The sequence below is a fragment of the Rhinoderma darwinii genome, chromosome 2 (genome assembly GCF_050947455.1).
Source record: "Rhinoderma darwinii isolate aRhiDar2 chromosome 2, aRhiDar2.hap1, whole genome shotgun sequence".
Taxonomy (NCBI): domain Eukaryota; kingdom Metazoa; phylum Chordata; class Amphibia; order Anura; family Rhinodermatidae; genus Rhinoderma; species Rhinoderma darwinii.
The window spans coordinates 196,115,765-196,139,209 of record NC_134688.1 but is presented as its reverse complement, the minus strand read 5'-3'; the positions used below and the strand labels follow the sequence as shown (position 1 = coordinate 196,139,209).

Genomic DNA, 23,445 nt, shown 5'->3' with positions numbered 1-23,445 from the left:
TTTACCTTACAGCAAGCGTTAGCCTGCTATGCCGTAGTCTTCTTCCCTGTCTTGCTGCTCCTAGGTCTCTTCTACTTCTGCAGTCCCCGCTCATTGTTAATTATAATCCGTAGCCAGCAACATCAGACGCTGGCTACAGATTCTATGCAGAACAGAGGCTGAGGGGGAGGCACCACGTTGACGTGCGCGCTCCCAAGCCTCCTCACTCTAGCACTCCTCTTGACATCACTGTCCATATATGGATAGTGATGTCCGGAGCAGAGCTGAAGTCACGGGCAGAGCACTAGTAGAGGCTCCGGTACACTGGCTCTGTGGAAGCCTCTAACATCACTGTCCATATATAGACAGTGATGTCAGGGGCAATCCCAGAGCTGGAGTCCCGGGCAGAGCGCTATTAGCTTCCCCATAGCCGGAGTCCCAATACAGAGCAACTTCAAGCGCTCTGCCTGGGACTCATCTCCTCCTGACATCACTGTCCATATATGGACAGTGATGACAGGGGAAACCCCAGAGCCGGAGTCCTGGTCGCTCTGCCTGGGACTCCTGCTCTACTCCTAACATCACTGTCCATATATGGACAGTGATGTCAGGGGCTTCCCCATAGCTGGAGTGCCGAAACAGAGCCACTTCAAGCGCTCTGCCTGGGACTCCTCTCCTCCTGACATCCCTGTCCATATATGGACAGGGATGTCAGGGGCAACCCCAGAGCTGGAGTCCCGGGCAGAGGACTATTAGCGCTCTGCCTGGGACTCCGGCTATAGGGAAGCCCCTGACATCACGATCCATATATGGACAGTGATGACAGGGGAAACCCCAGAGCCAGAGTCCTGGTCGCTCTGCCTGGGACTCCTGCTCTACTCCTAACATCACTGTCCATATATGGACAGTGATGTCAGGGGCTTCCCCATAGCTGGAGTGCCGAAACAGATCAACTTCAAGCGCTCTGCCTGGGACTCCTCTCCTCCTGACATCACTGTCCATATATGGACAGTGATGTCAGGGGCAACCCCACAGCCAGAGTCCCGTGCAGAGCGCTATTAGCTCTGCCTGGCACTCCTGCTCCTAACATCACTGTCCATATATGGACAGGGATGGCAGGGGCTTCTTCATAGCTGGAGTCCCAAAACAGAGCGCTAGTATAGGCTCTGCTCCGGGACTCTGGGCAAGCCTCTGACATCACTGTCTGTCCACATATGGACAGTGACACCAAGAGCTTTCCCAGGGCAGGAGTCCTGGGGCAGAGTATCTACTAGCACATTGCCTGGGGATTCCGGCTCTGAGGAAGCCCCTGACATCACTATCCTTATATGGACAATGATGTTGGGAGCTCCCAGTGGTATACGTTTAACGTCACCCATAGCCTCTCATGTTAAAAAAATGTATACTGTGTGGTATATGTTTTTCTGATGGGATCCCTCAGGATGGAGTTGCGTAGTCTACTACGCTATTCCATCCATCCTTTTTTTATTACAAATTTTTTGTTTGGGTTTTTTCTACAGGTTCGGTTGTTGAACTACTTTGGATTCGAGGACTCCTTCGATGACGGCTTTTTTTTTTTTTTTTTAAATAAATTGGTTAACGAGGTTTGAGTGGGGGGATTTTATTTCAATAAAATATTTTTTCTTTTTGTTTTTTTTTAAATTTTATTACCACTGTCCCAGCAATGACAGTGTCAATTACTATGGTTGGACTTAGTGTTAGCTGGTGAACAGGCTAACACGAACCCCCCATTATTACCCTGGTCCCACCGCCACCAGGGGTACTGGGAAGAGTCGGCTACAATCCAGTACCCGACCATCTGAAGTGATGGTCGGGCACTGGGGTGGCCACTGGCAGGTATTATTAGGCTGGGAAGGTCCGAATACCGTGGTACTTCCCATCCTGGTAATGCTAGGCTGCTCTTGCTGTGTTGTATCTGGCTGGTTATAAAAAATGACCCCACGTCATTTTGTCTTTCAGTAATTAACGACGTGATGTCCCCCCATTTTTCATAACTAGCCAGATATAACATAGCAGCAGCAGGCTAGCATTACCAGGGTGGGAAGGCCCACAGTTATTGGGCTTTCCCGGCCCAATATTACCCAGTTCCCGACCATCACTACAGGTTGGGTACTGGATCGTACCTGGCTTATCCAGGTACCCGTGGTGGAGGTGGGTACCAGGGTATTAATGGGGGGTTAGTGTTAGCCTTTTCACCAGCTAACACTAAGCCCCCCTTAGTCATAAACACTGTCAATCAGACAGCGGCTATTACTAAGTCAGTAGTTCTAAAGTTTAAAAAAAAATCACAGACACAGAAAAAGTATTTTATTGAAATAAACCCCCCCCCCCCACACACAACCCTCATTAACCATTTTATTAATAAAGAACAAAACGCTTTAATCAAATTACTCCTCGAATCTGAAGTAGTCCAACAACCAAACCTGTAAAAAAGTCAAACCCAAAAAACAAAGCATTAGTAACACATAAAAAAGCAATACAATTATTTTACCTAGCCTTCCTGGGTCCAGCACTGGAGAAGCAGTGTCCTCTGCGACAGTAAACTATGCAGTGACAGATATAAGATGTCATTGGTTGGTTTACATCACGTAGTCTCAGGTTATCCCTGGGTCACTGGCCTGCTTTTATAAGTAGGCCAATGACCTGAGGCAAATGGGCACCATCTAATGTAAACTCGATAATGACAGCTTAGAACTGTCACTGCTTAGTTTACTAAAGCTTGTAAGAGGTGCAGGATAACCCGAGATGTGCCAGAATTTTGAACCTAGTCCCTGTGCTAGGAGTTATAAAGTAGGTTACTAGCGATCATTCACCTTGTTGGCCATCCTCTAATCCAATGATGCAGGACTAGTCTATACTGTCTAGTCCTGCTCCAGTGGAACGACACAGGCGGTGTGATGACGTAATAGCACCACCTGCATCACAAGAAAAGTGCTGAATGGCTAGGCAGGGAACTGATGGTTTCCTTGCCACGCCAGCGCTTTCAATTGTATCTGCGTCTTGAGGATACGTATACAATTAACTACAATACTGCATGCCCACCCTCCCCTGTGAGTTACCGGACCAGTCATTCGGGTAATATAGTTCATTTAAAAATATATATATATATATATACAGTGTTTATATAAATAAATAAATATATATATATATATATATATATATATATATATATATATATATATATATCCCAAAGAAATAACAGCACTCCGATAGAATAGATGAAAAACGATGGTTTTTTATTCAAGCCAACATAGAAAAAGTGCGATGTTTCAGTCCAACATTAGGACTTTTTTCAAGCATGGTGATACATACACAATCCAAGGTTTATAAAGCATGTGCAAAAAACAAGGCAGTCAATCTCATTAGAGTAATTTAAATAATTAAAAGAATATATAAAGCATGTAGCTAAGTGCAAAATCATGTTTAGGGTATCAAAACATTCCAACATTGATACAAAAGTGTAAAGTGACATATTCAACAATTAAAATAATAATAAATATGAGAAAAAGACATAATACAGACATAATTATATGATAATCAAATATTCAAAAAGCTGTGTCGTAAATTAACCATGTAGGACCATTAACCATTTGAGACCATGGTAGGTAATTAATATATTTAAATATTTAATAGTGCTCACTGTTCACGGCGTCCATGTCCCGGCTGACGAAAACCGGAAGTGACGAGTGTAATCAGTCACTAGGATACCTAATGCTGGTATGCAAGCATCACCAATCCTCAGCACGCATGCGCCAAGCGGACGAGAGCCGAAATTGGCATCAACTAATCGTTGCCAGGCTAAAAGCAATAGAAATACATCATTAGTGTTTACGAACTTAGTATATATAGATTGCGAACAAGCACAATCTAATTGAACCCTCATAGGATAGAAGAATGAAATAGAAAGGCCTTAATACGGGTATGTATAATATATATACATATATATATATACATATATATATATATATATATATATATATATATATATGTATAATATATATACATATATATATATATACATATATATATATATATATATATATATATATATATATAAATTCAAGAATGTCCTGGATCTGTATCAAAGAAGGTAAATAAACCTATAAAAATTAATGAATGTAAAAGTGAGATGCAGCAAAAGACCAAAAGAATACAATCTAAATACGTTAAGTTAATTTTTACGGAGAACCATTTTTTAAATTTTTATATAAGATGAGTATCATAATGATATATAGGTGGACATAAACAGGAGTTCACACGAGGGGGAGGATTCAAGATCACTGTTATATGACCAATGACACCCAACACCAAGGTTGGTGAGACTACCATATCACACTCCCATGTGTACCGTCGCCCACTACAACCAACACTCATGTATCGAACCCCACTAGATGATTCCACAGCAGTATATAAGCACACGAGTTTATACAATAATATTGGAATTTTACTGCAGCTCAATCTCACTCAATAAATAATACAATCTCAAGAATAAATATAAAAATACTCGTCACAGCACATAGTGAAATAAGGTAAGTATAGCTTCCATCTTCTATTTCATAAGAGTCGAATTGATCGTAAATGGTCTGTAGTGGTCCTTCATTCACCATATGATCTAAAGAAATAAGAAGAATATTATAAGAAATGTGCAAACGTGGACGTATCACATAACATATATATATATATATATATATATATATATATATATATATATATATATATATATATGTGAGGCGGGCATCGCTAAAAGAACGAAAGAGACCCAAAAGGGCCAAAGTCAGAGAGCAGCTCTAGCCACATTAAACTCCACATTGAGACCCTTAGGTCTCAATGAGTCGAGTAAAAAAATCCACTTCAATTCACATTTATGTAGCAGAGTGTGTCTATTTCCACCACTGTGAGGTGGTGGAATATATTCCAAAATCATGAACTTTAAATCCCTTTCAGTATGGCCTTTTTCCCAAAAATGTTTCGCTACCAGCAAATCACGTTTCTTTTTTCTAATGGAATATCGATGATTATTTAATCTGGTTTTAAAGTCACAGGTCGTTTCACCCACATATACTAGATGACAGGGACACCATAAGACATAGATTACCCAATCCGAGTCGCAGGTAAAATGTTGTCTAATGTTGTATTGTTTATGTGTAAAAGGATGATTAAATGTGTTGCCCCTGTACATAAGTGGACAATTTATACATTTATAGCAAGGAAAATGACCAGGCTTCAGTGATCTGAGTAAAGTTTGTTTACCACTGGATGATGGTTTGCTCATCCTTGACTTGACCAATTTATCACGTAAACTACGAGGTCGTCTATATGACATCAATGGCGGACTATTAAGTTCAATAATCTGGTCATAGCTATTGCTAATAATTGCCCAATGTTTATTTAGAATTCTTGAGATATCTCCACTAAGATCGTTATGGGTGGAGATAAAAGGAATCCGTTTAGCACTTTTTACTAAACGCACAGACAAAAAATGGATTCCTTGATATCTCAAGAATTCTAAATAAACATTGGGCAATTATTAGCAATTAGCTTGAAAAAAGTCCTAATGTTGGACTGAAACGTCGCACTTTTTCTATGTTGGCTTGAATAAAAAAACAGTTTTTCATCTATTCTATCGGAGGGCTGCAAGATTTATTTCTTTGGGATACCGATATAGTCTCTCGATCTGGACTACTTGCTGGCAACCGTTTACATATCAATTTGACTGTGTTGGAGTGCTGCTGTCTTTTCTGCTGGTATATATATATATATATATATATATATATATATATATATACACACTACCGTTTGAAAGTTTAGGGTCGCTTAGAAATTTCCTTATTTTTGAAAGAAAAGCACAGTTTTTTTCAATGAAGATAACATTAAATTAATCAGAAATACACTCTATACATTGTTAATGTGCTAAATGACTATTCTAGCTGCAAACATCTGGTTTTTAATGCAATATCTACATAGGTGTATAGAGGCCCATTTCCAGCAACCATCACTCCAGTGTTCTAATGGTACATTGTGTTTGCTAACTGTGTTAGAAGGCTAATGGATGATTAGAAAATACTTGAAAACCCTTGTGCAATTATGTTAGCACCGCTGCAAACAGTTTTGCTGCTTAGAGGAGCTATAAAACTGACCTTCCTTTGAGCTAGTTGAGAATCTGGAGCATTACATTTGTGGGTTCGATTAAACTCTCAAAATGGCTAGAAAAAAGAGAGCTTTCATGTGAAACTCGACGGTCTATTCTTGTTCTTAGAAATTAAGGTTATTCCATGCGAGAAATTGCCAAGAAACTGAAGATTTCCTACAACGGTGTGTACTACTCCCTTCAGAGGACAGCAGAAACAGGCTCTAACCAGAGTAGAAAGAGAAGTGGGAGGCCCCGCTGCACAACTGAGCAACAAGACAAGTACATTAGAGTCTCTAGTTTGAGAAATAGACGCCTCACAGTCCTCAACTGGCAGCTTCATTAAATAGTACCCGCAAAACGCCAGTGTCAACGTCTACAGTGAAGAGGCGACTCCGGGATGCTGGCCTTCAGGGCAGAGTGGCAAAGAAAAAGCCATATCTGAGACTGGCTAATAAAAGGAAAAGATTAATATGGGCAAAAGCACACAGACATTGGACAGAGGAAGATTGGAAAAAAGTGTTATGGACAGACGAATCGAAGTTTGAGGTGTTTGGATCACACAGAAGAACATTTGTGAGACGCAGAACAACTGAAAAGATGCTGGAAGAGTGCCTGATGCCATCTGTCAAGCATGGGGGAGGTAATGTGATGGTCTGGTGTTGCTTTGGTGCTGGTAAAGTGGGAGATTTGTACAAGGTAAAAAGGATTTTGAATAAGGAAGGCTATCACTCCATTTTGCAACGCAATTCCATACACTGTGGACAGCGCTTGATTGGAGCCAATTTCATCCTACAACAGGACAATGACCCAAAGCACACCTCCAAATTATGCAAGAACTATTTAGGGAAGAAGCAGGCAGCTGGTATTCTATCTGTAATGAAGTGGCCAGCGCAGTCACCAGATCTCAACCCCATTGAGCTGTTGTGGGAGCAGCTTGACCGTATGGTACGCAAGAAGTGCCCATCAAGCCAGTCCAAATTGTGGGAGGGGCTTCTGGAAGCATGGGGTGAAATTTCTCCCAATTACCTCAGCAAATTAACAGCTAGAATGCCAAAGGTCTGCAATGCTGTAATTGCTGCAAATGGAGCATTCTTTGACGAAAGCAAAGTTTGAAGGAGAAAATTATTATTTCAAATAAAAATCATTATTTCTAACCTTGTCAATGTCTTGACTATATGTTCTAGTGATTTTGGAACTCATTTGATAAATATAAGTGTGAGTTTTCATGGAAAACACAAAATTGTCTGGGTGACCCCAAACTTTTGAACGGTAGTGTATATATTTATATATAATGTACAGGTGTATGTATATTATGGTATGTATGTGTGTGTATATATATATATATATATATATATATATATATATAAGTGGCTTCACTAGCACCAGGCCTCCGAGGTCTAAGCCCAGACTTAATGCCCAGTGCCCCGGATCCCCGGGCGACTGCCACATTCAATTGTATCTGCGTCCTCAGGACGCAGATACAATTGAATACTATGGCAGAGCATGAAACTATTTGTTTCCTGCTCTGCTATTCACTAGGCTGCAAGCCATGTTAGGCTTGCAGCATATAAGACACTGGGACAGAATCCCGGCGAATGCTGGCGTAATGACGTCACTAGATCATGCCGGCCAAGGATCCTGTCTCTGCATCCCATAGGCTGCAGGTGTAAAGGATCTGCCAGGCACAACGTCTGTGTATACGCCCATAGGTAATCAGTCTGCACCTGAGTCTATGTCTCTGAGACTGACTCCATCTTCCACCACTCAGGATGGCAAGCTTAGGAGTGGGAGAGCCTATCGCAGCCTGGCCAGACGGAGCTAGCTGCCTTTCCTGTTCCTCCTTTGCTTGTGATTCTTCTCGTGTGGTTTCCTGGCCCAGCTACAGCTTCTAACTATTTCATCCTGCTCCATAGTGACCCTGGCTTACTGACTACTCTCCTGCTCTGCGTTTGGTACCTCGTGCACTCCTGGTTTGACTCGGCTCGTTCACCACTCTTGTTGCTCACGGTGTTGCCGTGGGCAATTGCCCCATTTCCCTTAGCTTTGTGCACCCTTGTCTGTTTGTCTCGTGCACTTACTGAGCGTAGGGACCGCCACCCAGTTGTACCCCGTCGCCTAGGGCGGGTCGTTGCAAGTAGGCAGGGACAGAGTGTCGGGTAGATTAGGGCTCACTCGTCCGTTTCCCTACCCCCATCATTACAGCAGGACTGAGGCGGCTGTGAAGCTCTGTTCACCACGGGAACAGGGATAGGTGAGTATAAGGTTTTTTTAAAATTTGTTTGGGGTCACCCAGGCAGTATATACAGGGGAGCTGTGTGTCACTATCTACAAGGGAGGGGTGTGTGGCAATATATACAAGGGGAGCTGTGTGGCACTATGTACAAGTAGTGTAAGTGGCACTATCTACAGGGGGGGTGGTGCTATCTACAATGGGGGGTGTGGCACTATCTACAAGGGGGGCTGTGTGGCACTATCTACAAGAGGGGGTGTGTGTGGTACTATCTACAAGGGGGTTATGTGGCACTAAATACAAGGGGCTGTATGGCACAGTCTGCAATGTGGGGTATGTGCACTATTTACAAAGGGGGGTGTATAACACTACCTACTGGGGGACTATGTGTGGCACCATAATGAGGGGTTGTGACACTATATACAGTGAGTAATGTGTGGGGAACTCTCTACCTGGTGTCTTTGATTAGAGCCCCGAGACAAAACCTTCCTTGGGGCCCCAGAAATGCCAAATTTGCCCCTGAGGGTAAGCACAAGTATACTTACTGCTGGGACCCTGTATCTAAGCCTATCATGTATATCATATATAAATCATATATATATTGCTATATACTGCAAGACATTAGTATTGCAGTATACGCAAGCGATCTAAAGATCGCTGGCTCAGGTTCCCTAGGGGGACAAGTAAAAAAAAAACAGTGAATAACTTTTTTAATAAAAAAAAAATACAATGAAAAGTTAAAAAAAAAACAGTTTTCCCATTTTCCGTTCAACACATTTTAAAAATGGAATAAAAAGTGATCAAAAAGTCTCATGTACCTCAAAATGTTACAAATAGAAACTACATCTCGCCTCGCAAAACGTAAGCCCTCATACCTCTCAATCGACGGATAAATTCAAAAAGTTATGATTTGCAGAATGTGGCGACAAAACTCAAATTTTATTTTTAATAATCAGTTTTTTTCATTGTAAAAGTAGTAAAACATCAAAAAGTTATAAATTTGGTATTGCTGTAATCGTCCTGACCTGCAGAATAAGGGTATGTTCACACGACCTCTTTTAGGACGTAATGGATGCGTTTTACTCCTCGAATTACGCCTGTAAAGACGGCTCCCATAAGTCGGCAAACATCTGCCCATTGATTGTAATGGGTCTTACGATGTTCTGTGCAGACGATCTGTCGCTTTACGCGTCACTGTCAAAAGACGGCGCGTAAAATTATGGCCGCGTCAAAGAAGTGCAGGACACTTCTTGGGATGTAATTGGAGCCGTTTTTCATTGACTCCAATGAAAACCAGCTCCAATTACGTCCGTAAAAGACGCTGCGAAAAACGCGTACACTTGTAAAAACGTCTGAAAACTTCTCTGTAATTTCAGATGTATTTGGCGTTGTCGTGTGCACATACCCTAAAGTTGCACTGTTTTTACCATATGGTGAACGTCGTAAAAACAAATCCACCCAAAAGATTGAGTTTTTTCCTATTTTATCACACAAATATTTTTATTCCAGTTTTCCACTACATTATATGGTACAATAAAGGGTGCCGTGAAAATCTACCACTTGTCCCACAAAAAACAAGCCTTCGTATGGCAATACCGATGGGAAAATAAAAAAGTTATGGCTTTTGGAAGGTGGGAGGAAAAAATTAAAATGAAAATCCCAAAAATGGCTGCATCCTGAAAGGGTTAAGTTCATTTTCTCTTGAAGAAATAAATAATTGAGAACAGTTTGCAAGCAGCCATAATGTATAGAAAAATATTCATAAGCGTTAAAGATTTTCCTTTTGTAAGATCTGAGACTTCAGTGTGTGTGTGTGTGTATGTGTGTATATATATATATATATATATATATATATATATATCATAGCTCCCACTCGTACCGGATCCGATGGGACACTCACCGGTTTTTAACCGCTGTCCCGCCATCCCGAGTGGCCAGCCACGGGCCCTCCCCTTCATAAGGTCAACCTAAAGCAAATTTAATTTGCTTACGTTGACCATACTCACTGCAGGCAGCTCACGAGTCACGGTCCGACTGTGGTCAGACCGTGACTCGTCAGCTGCCTGTGCCCAGCGTGAGTAGGTCGCTCGGCGCAACATGGTTGTGTGTGCCCGAAGTGAGCGAGCAGGATGCGCGCTCAACAGGCAGCACGGCACCGAGCCACCGGTCCGTAATAAATAGACAGACTACTGTGAGTAGAGAAAAGTGTGACAATCGAGGTAAAAAAACAAAACGCAGAGTGCCAGGAGACACTAGCGTTTCTAAAATCATAAAATGAATTACATTTATTTTATGATTTTAGAAACGCTAGTTTTTTCAGGCACTGGCTTCTTAAATATAAAAGGCCAGAGTGGATCATGCCCCATATGGAGTTAAAGGGCTTTTCTCACAAACATGTATCCCTAATCCACAGGATAGGGGATACATGTGTGTTTGCTGGGAGGCTGACCACTGGGACCCCCAGCAATGAGGAGAATGGGGAACCGAAAGCCCCCCAAGTGCCCCGTATGAATGGAGTGCTAGTGCGCATGCTCGACCATTAATGGAGCGCTGGCCGAGCATGAGCACCAGAGGTCCATTCTTATGCAGCACATCAGGGGACCTTTGGTCCCCTGTTCTCCTCATCGCTAGGGGTCCCAGTGGCTGGACCCACAGCGATCACAAATTTAACCCCTTATCCTGTGGATTAGGGATACACGTGTTTGTGGAAAACCCCTTTAATTTGTAGTATATGATGTTTCAGATACTTATTTGGTCACGTGCTGCTGCAGCCAATCGCTGGCCTCAGCAGTGATACTGCCATGTACAGCACGTGACCGCTGAGGCCAGCGATTCACTGCAGCTATGGGGGTATTATACTGTATGGGGCAGCTATGGAGCAATATACTCTATGGGGGCATCTGTGTGGGCATTATACTTTACGGGTGCAACTATGGGGGCATTATATTGTGTGGGGGAAGCTATGGGGCATTATACTGCATGGGAGGTACTATGGGGCATTATACTGTGTGGGACGCACTATTGGGGTATTATACTGTGTCGGGGCAGCAATGGGGGCATTATACTGTGTGGAAGGCACTATGGGGTATTATACAGTGTGGGGGGGGTCAGCTATAGGGGCATTATACTGTGTAGGGGGTTCTATGGGAGCATTGTACTGTATGGGCTGAACTGGGTGTGTATGGGCAGGATTGGGCGGGGTTAGAGGCGTGGCTTAAAAAATTGCTGCAGGCACCACTTCAGTTGTCCCTCTTTACATGATGCAGGGATTCAGTGATGGTAGCACTTGTCTGTCTTCACCCTTCCCTTGCAGAAACTGTCTGTATAGATATTATAGGCTGGGGAGAGACTTCAGCAGGGGATTCTGTGACCTGATTGACTGAGCGGATTTGCTAGTGCATGAGAAAAGCAAAGCATCCTGGGATATAAGGGCACAAGCTCTGGCTTCAATTCTCTTAGCTGATGTCACAATCAGGAAGTGCCCGCCCATTTCATGAAGAAGCAAGAGAAGATTTTACATTAAGGCTACATTCACACAAGCGTATCAGATTCACGCGTGTTAAAAAAGGTGCGTGAATCCGGTCCAATATATATCAATGTGCTTTGCGAGGGCATGCGTTATTCACGCACTCGCAAAGCACATCTTTTTTTAATTATTATTAATTTCAATTGAATTGATGCGTAAATCAAGCACAGCACACGAATGTGCATCCGTGTGCTGTGCGTGATTTTTACGCACCCATTGACTTCAATGGGAGATAGGTGCGTGAAAAATGCACCAATATAGGACATGCAGTTTTACGCAATGGACACACGCTGCGTGAAAACTCCTGCATGTGTAAACGGTCCCATTGAAATCAATGGGTCCGTGTGCTACACGTGATTTCCCTGCACAGCACACGGACGTTATTCACGTTCGTCTGAATGAGCCCTTCCTGTCTGACATGTATAACGGCTGGATCCCAGGCTAGAAAGTAGCTATCTGCATAATATAGGTATCGTTAGAATTGCAGTGAAAGGCTCTAATCGGCTGTGCAAAAATGTTTTTTAGGCAATGTCATTGGAGTTGCGCTTTAACCCCTTAATGACCAGCCTATTTTATACCTTAATGACCAAGCCATTTTTTAAGTTTTTCCATCGTCGCATTCCAAGAGCTATAACCTTTTTATTTTTTCGTCGACATAGCTGTATAAGGTCTTGTTTTTTGCGGGACAAGTTGTATTTTTTAATACCACCATTTTGGGGGACATATTATTTATTGATTAACTTTTATTAACTTTTATTTGGGGGGAAATAGAAAAAAACCTGAAATTTCACCACTCTTTTTCGCATCTTAAATCTACGCCGTTTACCGTGTGATATAAATAACACAATAACTTTATTCAGCGTGTTCTTACGATTGCAACGATACCAAATTTGTATCGTTTTTCTATGTTTTACTACTTTTACACAGAAAAAACGCTTTTTTTTGAAAATTATTTGTTTTTGTGTCTCCATATTTGAAGAGCCGTAACGTTTTTATTTTTTTGCCGATGCGGTTGTGTGAGGGCTTTTTTTTTGCGGGAAGACTTGTAGTTTTTATTGGTACGATTTTGGAGTAGATGCGACTTTTTGATCACTTTTTATCAAATTTTTTTAAAGTCAGGATTCACAGAAAACAGCAATTTTTCCATAGTTTTTTATTAAATTTTTTCGCCGTTCACCGTGTGGGTTAAATAATGTAATAGATGTATAGTTGGGGTCGTTACGGACGCGGCGATACCAAATATGTGTAACTTTTTAACTTTATTTTGTTTTTTTTAATAGTAAAGCATTTTGTAAGGGGAAAAGCTGGGTTTTTAATATTTTTTCACATTTTTTTTAAAATTAACTTTATTAAACTTTTTTTTTTCTTTTTTACTAGTCCTACTAGGGGACTATAATATGCGATTCTGCGATCGCATTTATAATACACTGCAATACTTTTGTATTGCAGTGTATTACTGCCTGTCCGTTTAAAACGGACAGGCATCTGCTAGGTCATGCCTGCGGCATGATCTAGCAGGCATTCATTACTGGCAGACCTGGGGGCCTTTATTAGGCCCCCAGCTGCCATTGGAGACACAGACACTCGGCGATCGTATCGCCGGGTGTCGGTGGGAGAGAGAGGGAGCTCCTTCCCTCTCTCCAAAACCACTCAGATGCGGTGCACGCTATTGTGCACCGCATCTGAGGGGTTAAACGGGTGAGATCGATACTAATATCGATCTCACACGGCAGAGCAGGGACGCCCCCAGCCCTCAGCTGCCTCTGGCAGCTGAGAGCAGGGAGATTTGACAGCTCCTTGCTCTGTTTACTTATTCCGATGCCGCGACGTAAAAAGTCTATGGCATCGGAATAAGGCCCGTTAGTGACCAACGTAAAAAGACTATGGGCCGGTCACTAACGGGTTAATGTACATAAATGTGGAAAACGATTGCACTACTAAAAGATTGTAATGACATGTCCCCATCTGATCTCTATCAGGTGCAGTGTTGTCATGAAAACCTTGTATGGATTCAGATCATATGCATCAATAGGTCACATATATCAAACAAAACACATCAAGAAGGTGGTGTGTGTTTTACAAAAACTGATGTGCCCATATTAATAAAATAAGATGTGCACAATTTTTTCTTTTGTTTAACATGGGTCTCCATTATGTTCCGTGCATCTGGTCATCCCAATACAGATTTTGTTGTTTAAAAACTCCCTAGAAACACGTTCAAAGTCCAGTTTCTATGCTTGAAATCTAACATAAAGAATAAAAATTAGAGAACCACAATATGTCTATAGGCTTACTTTATAAGGAAAGATAATGGTAGAAATGAGAGTATTTTATCTGTGCTAAATATATTTAAATTAAAACAGAGTTAGTTATCGAATAAATCAGTAATGTGCAACTTTTGTAAAAGTCTGTGGAAAATGTAAATCTGGGTCTAATATCTGCCTTTTTTCAAGCTGTACAATGTATAAGGGGTTTCCCCTCCCACAGCAACTTAATGAAATTGGAATCAGGACTTAGGCCCGGACACCTTCCCATAAATATATGAAAAGGTGCCTGTAGGCAATAGAAATTAATGAATCTGTACTTTGATCCTCAATTATGGAACAATAATTGCGGATCAAAATTACGGTCGTGTGCATGGGGCCTCAGACTTTGCCATTCAAGAATCATCCATTTCTTTTTTTCAGCCATTCATTATTGGATTTACTGGTATGTTTCAAACTGGGTTCACACCTTGCAGCCACAGCATGGCCAAGGTGAAGCCACTGCTCAGACGAAAGTACACTGACATTTAGTTTCATCGAAAATCGGTGTGGTCTTCAAATTGATTGTTAGTGTCCGTGTGCATTTGCAGGTAAAAATGCCGTTTACCTGCAGACCCACGCAGCCAATAACAATTCATTTGAAAACCACAAAGATTTCCAGGGAAACAGCATAAAGTCGCATGTTTGGCCATATTGCAGGCGCACCTTAGCCGTGCTGTGGCCACTCTGTGTGAACTCAGTCTTTGGGTCATGGTTATGTTGCAAGGTCCCCTTTCAGCTGAGCTTCAATCTTCTGACAGATGGTCTCACATTATCCTATAGCACCTTATAAGCTGTTTGAATGAAGAAAAAAATATGTCCACATATATTAAAGAATTGAAAAAAACTTTACATGGGGTTTTCTTTCCTATTTTAGATGACTAGATAATCACTAGATAATCCATGGGTGTTCTACTATATGCATTAAATGGTTATCTGGCGGCCCCCCAAAAAAACATTTCCTGGCATTAACATTACTTTCCGGGTACTTACCAAACCACAAAATCGCTGCACCCACAGTCTTCTGCTTCTTTGGAGGGATTTCATTTTTCAGCGTGTTCAAATCCCAGGATCCTGTTTATGGTCTGGAGCATGCGCATTGAGAGCAGGTGAGCCGACGCATGCGTTCTGACTCTCCCTAGCTGAGAGTGATGGGACTAGGAAGAGGGCTGCCTTAGAAAAAGAGCAGTAGGGGGTCATGTGATTGATGAAACGCCGACACCAAACAAAAGGGGGATCAAGCCCTCTGTCACAAGGGGATGTGTGCTATGTACTTAAAATGACTGTTATAATTTTAGTTAGTTTGCACATTATATGTGACTAAACATATTTTATAATATTTAAAGGAAACACCACAAAATTATGTTCAACACCAGTTTATTTATTTATCCTTTGCTTATATAGCACCAACATATTCTGCAGGTCTGTAAAGAGATTGTCATCCCTCATATTATTCCCTGTCACCAATTTAAATTCCCTATGTCAAACACACTATGGCAAATTTGATAAGAAGTCAATTAACCTAAATACTGTATACTGTATATGTTTTTGGAGTGTGCAAGAAAACCAGAGGAACCAGAGGAGACCCATGTAAACACGGGGAGAACATTCAATCCATGCAGATATTGTCCTGTGTGTCTCTTTGTTGACTTTGTTGAGGCAGCATATCGGTAGCACAGCAAACATACTTGGCTGAGATGTTTCTGACCTGTACTATCTTTACTAACAGCACCATATGCTGGTCATGTGACCTGATATTCATTGGTGCAGCGTAAGAAGAAAAGAGATGGTATATATAAGAGGGAGGGAAAGAGGCAGACTCCCATGGTGGATGAGGTCCCAAACATCGGTCAAGGGATGTACATTGGGCAACCCATTCCTCATTACATAAAGTAATTTGATTTTAACGTTCTTAGTTATATGTGTTAGGAAAGTTTTATTTTAAATTTATGTTTACTTTATGTAACTGAGACTAAAATGTGTGTTAAGCTATACAATACTTCTCAGGAAAGGCTTTGGCTGACAAAGTGTTAAAGGAACAGTGTCATCACAAATAATTTGTTTATATGTTAAAGATGTTAGTGCCTTAATATAAACGTTTATTTACATTTGTGTGTTTGTGTTTTACTGTTTCTTATTTTCACACTTTTTCTTCCCTATGGGGGCTGCCATTTTTTGTTCCATTTCTGTGTGTGTCGATTAACGACACACACAGACATGGAATACGGCAGCCACAGTCCCATAGGGACTGCGAACGGCTCCCGTCCCATTGACTGCCGTGTACGGCGTCTGTGTGGGAACTGCGCATGCGCCGCTCCCACACAGTCCTATTCGAAATTGGCGCCGTCCGGCGCCATTTTACTGTGGACCGGAAGTCGCGGCTGGACAGTAATATTACTACTTCCGGTCGCGGCTTCCGGACAAGTGCACATGGAACAGCGGCAGCAAAGGGAGCGGACGGGCCGCGGCGGCAGGAGCAGGTAAGCGATTTCAATGTATGTTAGTGTTTGTGTGTGTTTACTACTGCATGTAAACCTACTACACTGTGGGTTACCTCAAAAAATGGCGACACACAGTGTAGGAGGTTAAACCTTTCAAACCCCTCGTTTATCCCGGCACTAGCCAGGATAAAGGAGGGGGGGATGCTGAGAGCTCACTAGAGCGATAGCTTTTAACCCAATGTTGCAATGCTGCAATTTTGGGAACTAGCTCCAAACAGCTCCATCTAGTGACCAAAAATGGGTAGTATTATAAATTTGAAAAAATTTATAATATTTCCTGACTCGCGAAAAAAATAAAAAAAATTTGAACAATGTTTAATCACCCACACACTAAATGTTTAAATTTTTAAAAAAAAACATGTTTTTGGGGCGACACCATGCCTTTAAATACGCTTTACTTTTAACTGATAACAAGTGTTAGGAGGGATGGTGAATTCCACAATAGAGAGATTAGAATTTCCAGAGGAAGATTCAACTTTCACCTACTTTAGTTTTTAGGTGTCAATGATGATATGTGATGTAATACCGCATTAGAACTAGTTAGGACTGGTTATACCACACGCTATTGCAATAATAAAACCATGTGTTTCAGTGAAAGTCTCAGACAAAGGCTGGGAGACGATTATTGGTCTACTGCCGTTTTGTGTCCTTGTTAACAAGAATAAAAAGCCACACTTTTCGACTTATTCAGATGACTCCTTGATCTTTATTTGATAAGAATAGAAAATTCTCCTAACATCTTGGTTCTTCGAGCCGGAATCCAACCCCTCCGGACCCTCGTCCTCTCAAGGAATGTACACCGTGTGCGGGGTGAGTTGTTCAATCAACTCACTAAATCTAAAGGCCTTCGGCTGAATTGCCGACAAACTGAGGCAAGTCAGACAGAGAGACGAGGTGGAGTGACAGATTCTAAAGAATGTAGTAACGAGAATCATGGATTCTAGTTTTCATCTGAATAAAGGTAATATAATTTTGTTTATATATATTTTAATTATTTTTCATATTAAGATGTTATAAGGTTATGTTATAAAAACCTAAGTTGGATCTTAGGTACTAAGAGAAGTCTTAGTTATATTAAGCAAGGGTCTCAATATAAAAAACTGAGAATACGGTTTTCGAGGTTAGAAGTCCATAGCATGTGTGAGAAGGCTACAGGTAAAAAAGAACTCCATGCAGCACGTTAAAGATAAAGTACTTGGAGATTTGGAGGATCTCTTATAGATTATTGAGATTATTTATTTAATAAAGTTCAAGATTGTCATTAAAAGTATGATTGAGATAAACTAAAATCCACATGAGACTCCTTGACTGTGAAGATTGAATGTATGAGGGTTAAATAAATAAAACCCTGTGTGCATAAGGGAGTCCAATTAGGAATGGTCCTAGGTAAAATTGTTACCAGGACAAATTAGTAAGAAAAATACTGTTAAAACGCCCAGGAACATTAAGTATATGACTGATCAACATAATATTGTGAATGTTGTTGTGAGCGTTGTGTGTGTACTGTGACTTTGGTGAAAATACCTTGTGGTCACATATAATTAGATAGTACACACTAAACAATATATCATAGACCTCCGATATACCACGGTTTAACTATAATTACCCTTTGTTGCCATGAAATTATATCTCCAGAATTTATCGGTAAAAGGTGGCAAGATATAGAAAAAATGAAACAAAGATACTTAGGGCATAGTATAATCTCTGAAGACTATTTAGATCCGGGATATTAATGAATACTACTGAACCTTGTCTCTCCAATCTGAAGTGGCTTGACACACACTGTCCAGGAGGATTTACATTTATTATTCTGTCTGTAGTGTTCTTTACAATATTTTTGGGTCTTCAGGTTGTCAGAAATATTAAAAAGGGTCTTCCACCAAGTGCATTATTTTAAATGTCCTGTCCAGACTGTAAATTTGGATTAATGTTAGCTATTTCTTCAGAAGGTTGGAAAATTTTGAAAATCACAGATAAAGGGTACAATAAGCAATTTACTGGGTACGAACCTCTGTCTGGCAAATTGTCTGACTTTAAAGTTTTTGGTTAAACATTTGGTTTAAGGGAATAGCAGGATGGCTTATGGGTATACTTCAAACTGTTTTCCAAATTATTTTGTTTTGCATACTTGGCTATATAGGCTTTTATTTGTTAATATGGCTAATGAACTGAAGTACAAGCTTGTGTAAAAAGACTTTTTTTTAATGTAACTTTTCTATAAGATTTAAATAATTAAAGTGAGCTGTATAAAGTCAGGTTTTAGAGTTATAAATATAGCAGAAATTTAGTTTCCTTTCAGCATTTTGGCTCGCTGAAGCTTATAGTTCTACAAGAAAAGGGAAATTGTGAATGGTGGGGGGTGGGGGTAGCAGCTGAATGCAGTTTGTGTGAATGTTAGAAGGAATGTAAAATGCTGCTATCTCTCTCTCTCTTTTTCTCTCTCTCTCTCTCAATTGAAATATTAAGCACGGTCTGCATAAATTATAGACTGCTAAGTTATTAGGAAATAAACTGATAACTCCCATTCTGTCTCCCTATACTACTCAGTTTTTCTCTATCCCTCTGTCTTCGGATTGTTACCAATATTTTGCCATCACACACAGAGGCAAACAGTATGCCTGGATGGTGCTTCCCCAGGGTGAAGCAAATTCCCCTGATATTGTCACCCGTACAATGAAAAAGCTGTTGGATAAGTGGTCCCCCAAACACTCCTCCACTTGTCTATTGCAATATGTTGATGATTTACTTTTGTGTTGTATCTCTGTTGATATTTGTGCTCAGGAAACACTCTCATTATTGTTGTATCTCTCCCATATAGGTTGCTAAGTATCCAGGAACAAATTACAACTTTGTAAGCCAATTGTTGTTTTCCTTGATCATTGCCTATCTGCTGGTGTGTTGCATCACACTCCCTCCAGGTTTACTGCTATCCATGACCACCCAGTCCTACACAACCATCACTATGCCTATGGCTGTAAAGAAAGGAGGGGAGGGGATGGGAGGGGGGATGCCAGACCCTTAATGTATGAACTTTCACATGACAATGTCTTGTTTAATATGGAACATGCACATGATTGTCCCAGTTTAATGCAACTTGAAGCCCAAGGGTTACTAGGTATCAATGTACCTTTGATTAACTATGATATTCAGTATTTTGTAGACGGATCCAGATAATGGAATAAGCAGACAGGACATTTCACCACTGGGTATGCAGTAGTGCAGAAAGGTAAGACAGTGCTGCAAAAGTCACTGCCCTCCTACAGCTCTGCCCAGGAGGCAGAACTCATGGCACTCGCAGAAGCATGTAAGTTTGGGCACAGGTAAAAGGCTGAACGTCTACACAGACTCAAGGTACACCTTTGGAGTCACACACGATTATGGCACAATATGGCGAGCAAGTGGCTTTCTGACTTCAGCAGGCAAACCAATCAAAAATGCATATGCAGTACAACAACTACTTGAGGCTCTAGCATTACCTACAGAGGTAGCCATCATTAACAGGTTCCCGACCGCTGGCTGGTTTTTACGGCCAGCGGTCAGGGTCTCTGAAGTCCGCCGTATAGACTAATTACGGCGGCACTTCAGAGACTGTGTACGCGTGATCGCGTGCACACAGCTCTGTGCCCTGGCTGTTGCTAACAGCCATGGGCACTGGGCAGAGTGTCAGGGGCCAATCTTTTGGTCCCTGAACATGTGATCGCTGTGACAACCAATCACAGCGATCACATGCATTTCTATGTAAAATACAGTGTGCACGCAATTGCGTGCACACAGCCCTGTGCCCATGCTTTTACCAACAGCTCTGGGCACTGGGCACAGTATCAGGGACCAATCTGATGGTCCCTGAACATGTGATCACTGTGAAAACCGGAAAAAATCAGAGCGATCACATTTGTTTTATTTTGACATTTCTGGCAGAAAATCTCCTGCCTTTTTTCTTCTCCTCACACATTGTTTCAGTGTGAGGAGAAGAAGATACTTGAGAGAAATGCTGCCAGAATAATACTGTGAAAAAAAATACAGTGTTACACACCAATACATTCTCTGTATAGATAGATTTCTATCAATCTATACAATCTATCCATCTACAACGTGTTCCAAATTATTATGCACATTGGATTTAAGACCGCCAATACGCTTTTTCACGGCGGCCACTAATGGGCATTATTCTGATGCATATGCCTTTTTACGGCACTGCATCAGGATTAGTAAACAGAGCAGGGAGCCGTCAAATCTCCCTGCTCTCTGCTGCTAGAGGCAGCTGAGGGCTGGGGGCGTCCCTGCTCTGCCGTGTGAGATCGATATAAGTATCGATCTCACCCGTTTAACCCCTCAGATGCGGAGCACAATAGCGTGCACCGCATCTGAGTGGTTTTGGAGAGAGGGAGGGAGCTCCCTCTCTCTCCCACCGACACCCGGCGATAGGATCGCCGAGTGTCTGTGTCTCCAATGGCAGCCGGGGGCCTAATAAAGGCCCCCAGGTCTGCCTGTCATGAATGCCTCTGGCATGACCTAGCAGATGCCTGTCCGTTTTAAACGGACAGGCAGTAATACACTGCAATACAAAAGTATTGCAGTGTATTATAATAGCGATCGGAGAATCGCATATTAAAGTCCCCTAGTGGGACTAGTAAAAAAGTTAAAAAAAAAAGTTTAATAAAGTTAATTTAAAAAAAAATGTGAAAAAAATGAAAAACCCAGGTTTTCCCATTACAAAATGCTTTACTATTAAAAAAACAAAATAAAGTAAAAAAGTTACACATATTTGGTATCGCCGCGTCCGTAACGACCCCGACTATAAATATATTACATTATTTAACCCGCACGGTGAACGCCGTAATTTTTTTTATAAAAAACTATGGAAAAATTGCTGTTTTCTGTGAATCCTGACTTTAAAAAAATTTGATAAAAAGTGATCAAAAAGTCGCATCTACTCCAAAATGGTACCAATAAAAACTACAAGTCTTCCCGCAAAAAAAACCCTCATACAACCGCATCGGCGAAAAAATAACGTTACGGCTCTTCAAATATGGAGACACAAAACCAAATAATTTTGAAAAAAAAAGCGTTTTTACTGTGTAAAAGTAGTAAAACATACAAAAACTATACAAATTTGGTATCGTTGCAATCGTAACAACCCGCTGAATAAAGTTATTGTGTTATTTATATCACACGGTAAATGGCGTAGATTTAATACGCGAAAAAGAGTGGCGAAATTTCAGGTTTTTTTCTATTCTCCCCCAAAAAAAAGTTAATAAAAGTTAATCAATAAATAATATGTCCCCCAAAATGGTGGTATTAAGAAATACAACTTGTCCCGCAAAAAACAAGAACTTATACAGCTATGTCGATGCAAAAATAAAAAGGTTATAGCTCTTGGAATGCGACGATGGAAAAACGTAAAAAATGGCTTGGTCATTAAGGTTTAAAATAGGCTGGTCATTAAGGGGTTAAGTGTCCTAAACATTTAATCATTAGTTGTTCAATTAAACTCATGGATGGTATTGTGTATTAGGGCTCTTTGGATCATTGTAATCAATCTCAGACACCTGGCTGTGATAATTAGTTTGCCAGGTGTGCCCAATCAAAGGAAAACTACTTAAGAAGGACGTTCCACATTATTAAGCAGGCCACAGGTTTCAAGCAATATGGGAAAGAAAAAGGATCTCTCTGCTGCCGAAAAGCGTGAAATAGTGCAATACCTTGGACAAGGTATGAAAACATTGGATATTTCAAGAAAACGTAAGCGTGATCATCGTACTGTGAAAAGATTTGTGGCTGATTCAGAGCACAGACGGGTTCGTTCAGATAAAGGCATAATGAGGAAGGTTTCTGCCAGACAAATTAATAGGATTAAGAGAGTAGCTGCTAAAATGCCATTGCAAAGCAGCAAACAGGTATTTGAAGCCGCTGGTGCCTCTGGAGTCCCGCGAACCTCAAGGTGTAGGATCCTCCAAAGTGTGCATAAAGCTATTATTCAGCCACCCCTTAACAATGCTCACAAGCAGGAACGGTTGCAGTGGGCTCAGAAATACATGAAGACTCATTTTCAAACCGTGTTGTGTACTGATGAGTGCCGTGCAACCCTGGATGGTCCAGATGGATGGAGTAGTAGCTGGTTGGTGAATGGCCACCATGTCCCAACAAGGCTGTGACATCAGCAAGGAGGTGGCGGAGTCATGTTTTGGGCTGGAATCATGGGGAGAGAGCTGGTAGGCCCCTTTAGGGTCCCTGACGGTGTGAAAATTACTATTAGAGTTTATGACTGACCACTTTCTTCCGTGGTACAAAAAGAAGAACTGTGCCTTCCGTAGCAAAATTATCTTCATGCATGACAATGCACCATCTCATGCTGCAAAGAATGCCTCTGTGTCATTGGCTGCTATGGGCATAAAAGGAAAGAAACTCATGGTGTGGCCCCCATGTTCCCCTGACCTCAACTCTATTGAGAACCTTTGGCGCATCCTCAAGCAAAATATCTATGAGGGTGGGAGGCAGTTCACATCAAAATAGAAGCTCTGGGAGGTTATTCTGGCATCCTGCAAAGATATTCAAGCAGAAACTGTCCAAATACTCACAAATTCAATTGATGCAAGAATTGTGAAGGTGATATCAAAGAAGGGGTCCTATGTTAACATGTAACTTGGCCTGTTAAGTTTTCTTTTTTATTGAAAGAGCTTTTGATTTCTGTAAATATGACCTCCTGATGCTGCAAATTCAACAAATTACCATTTTAGTTCTCTTTACAACCTTTA

General features: G+C 41.2%; 1 protein-coding gene across 1 annotated transcript in view; it reads right to left on the bottom strand.

The window, feature by feature from the left end:
* Nucleotides 1-23,445, bottom strand: part of RPL31 (ribosomal protein L31) — a 171,824-nt gene that overhangs the window by 100,225 nt on the left and 48,154 nt on the right. The gene's annotated exons all lie outside the window — the stretch shown is intronic.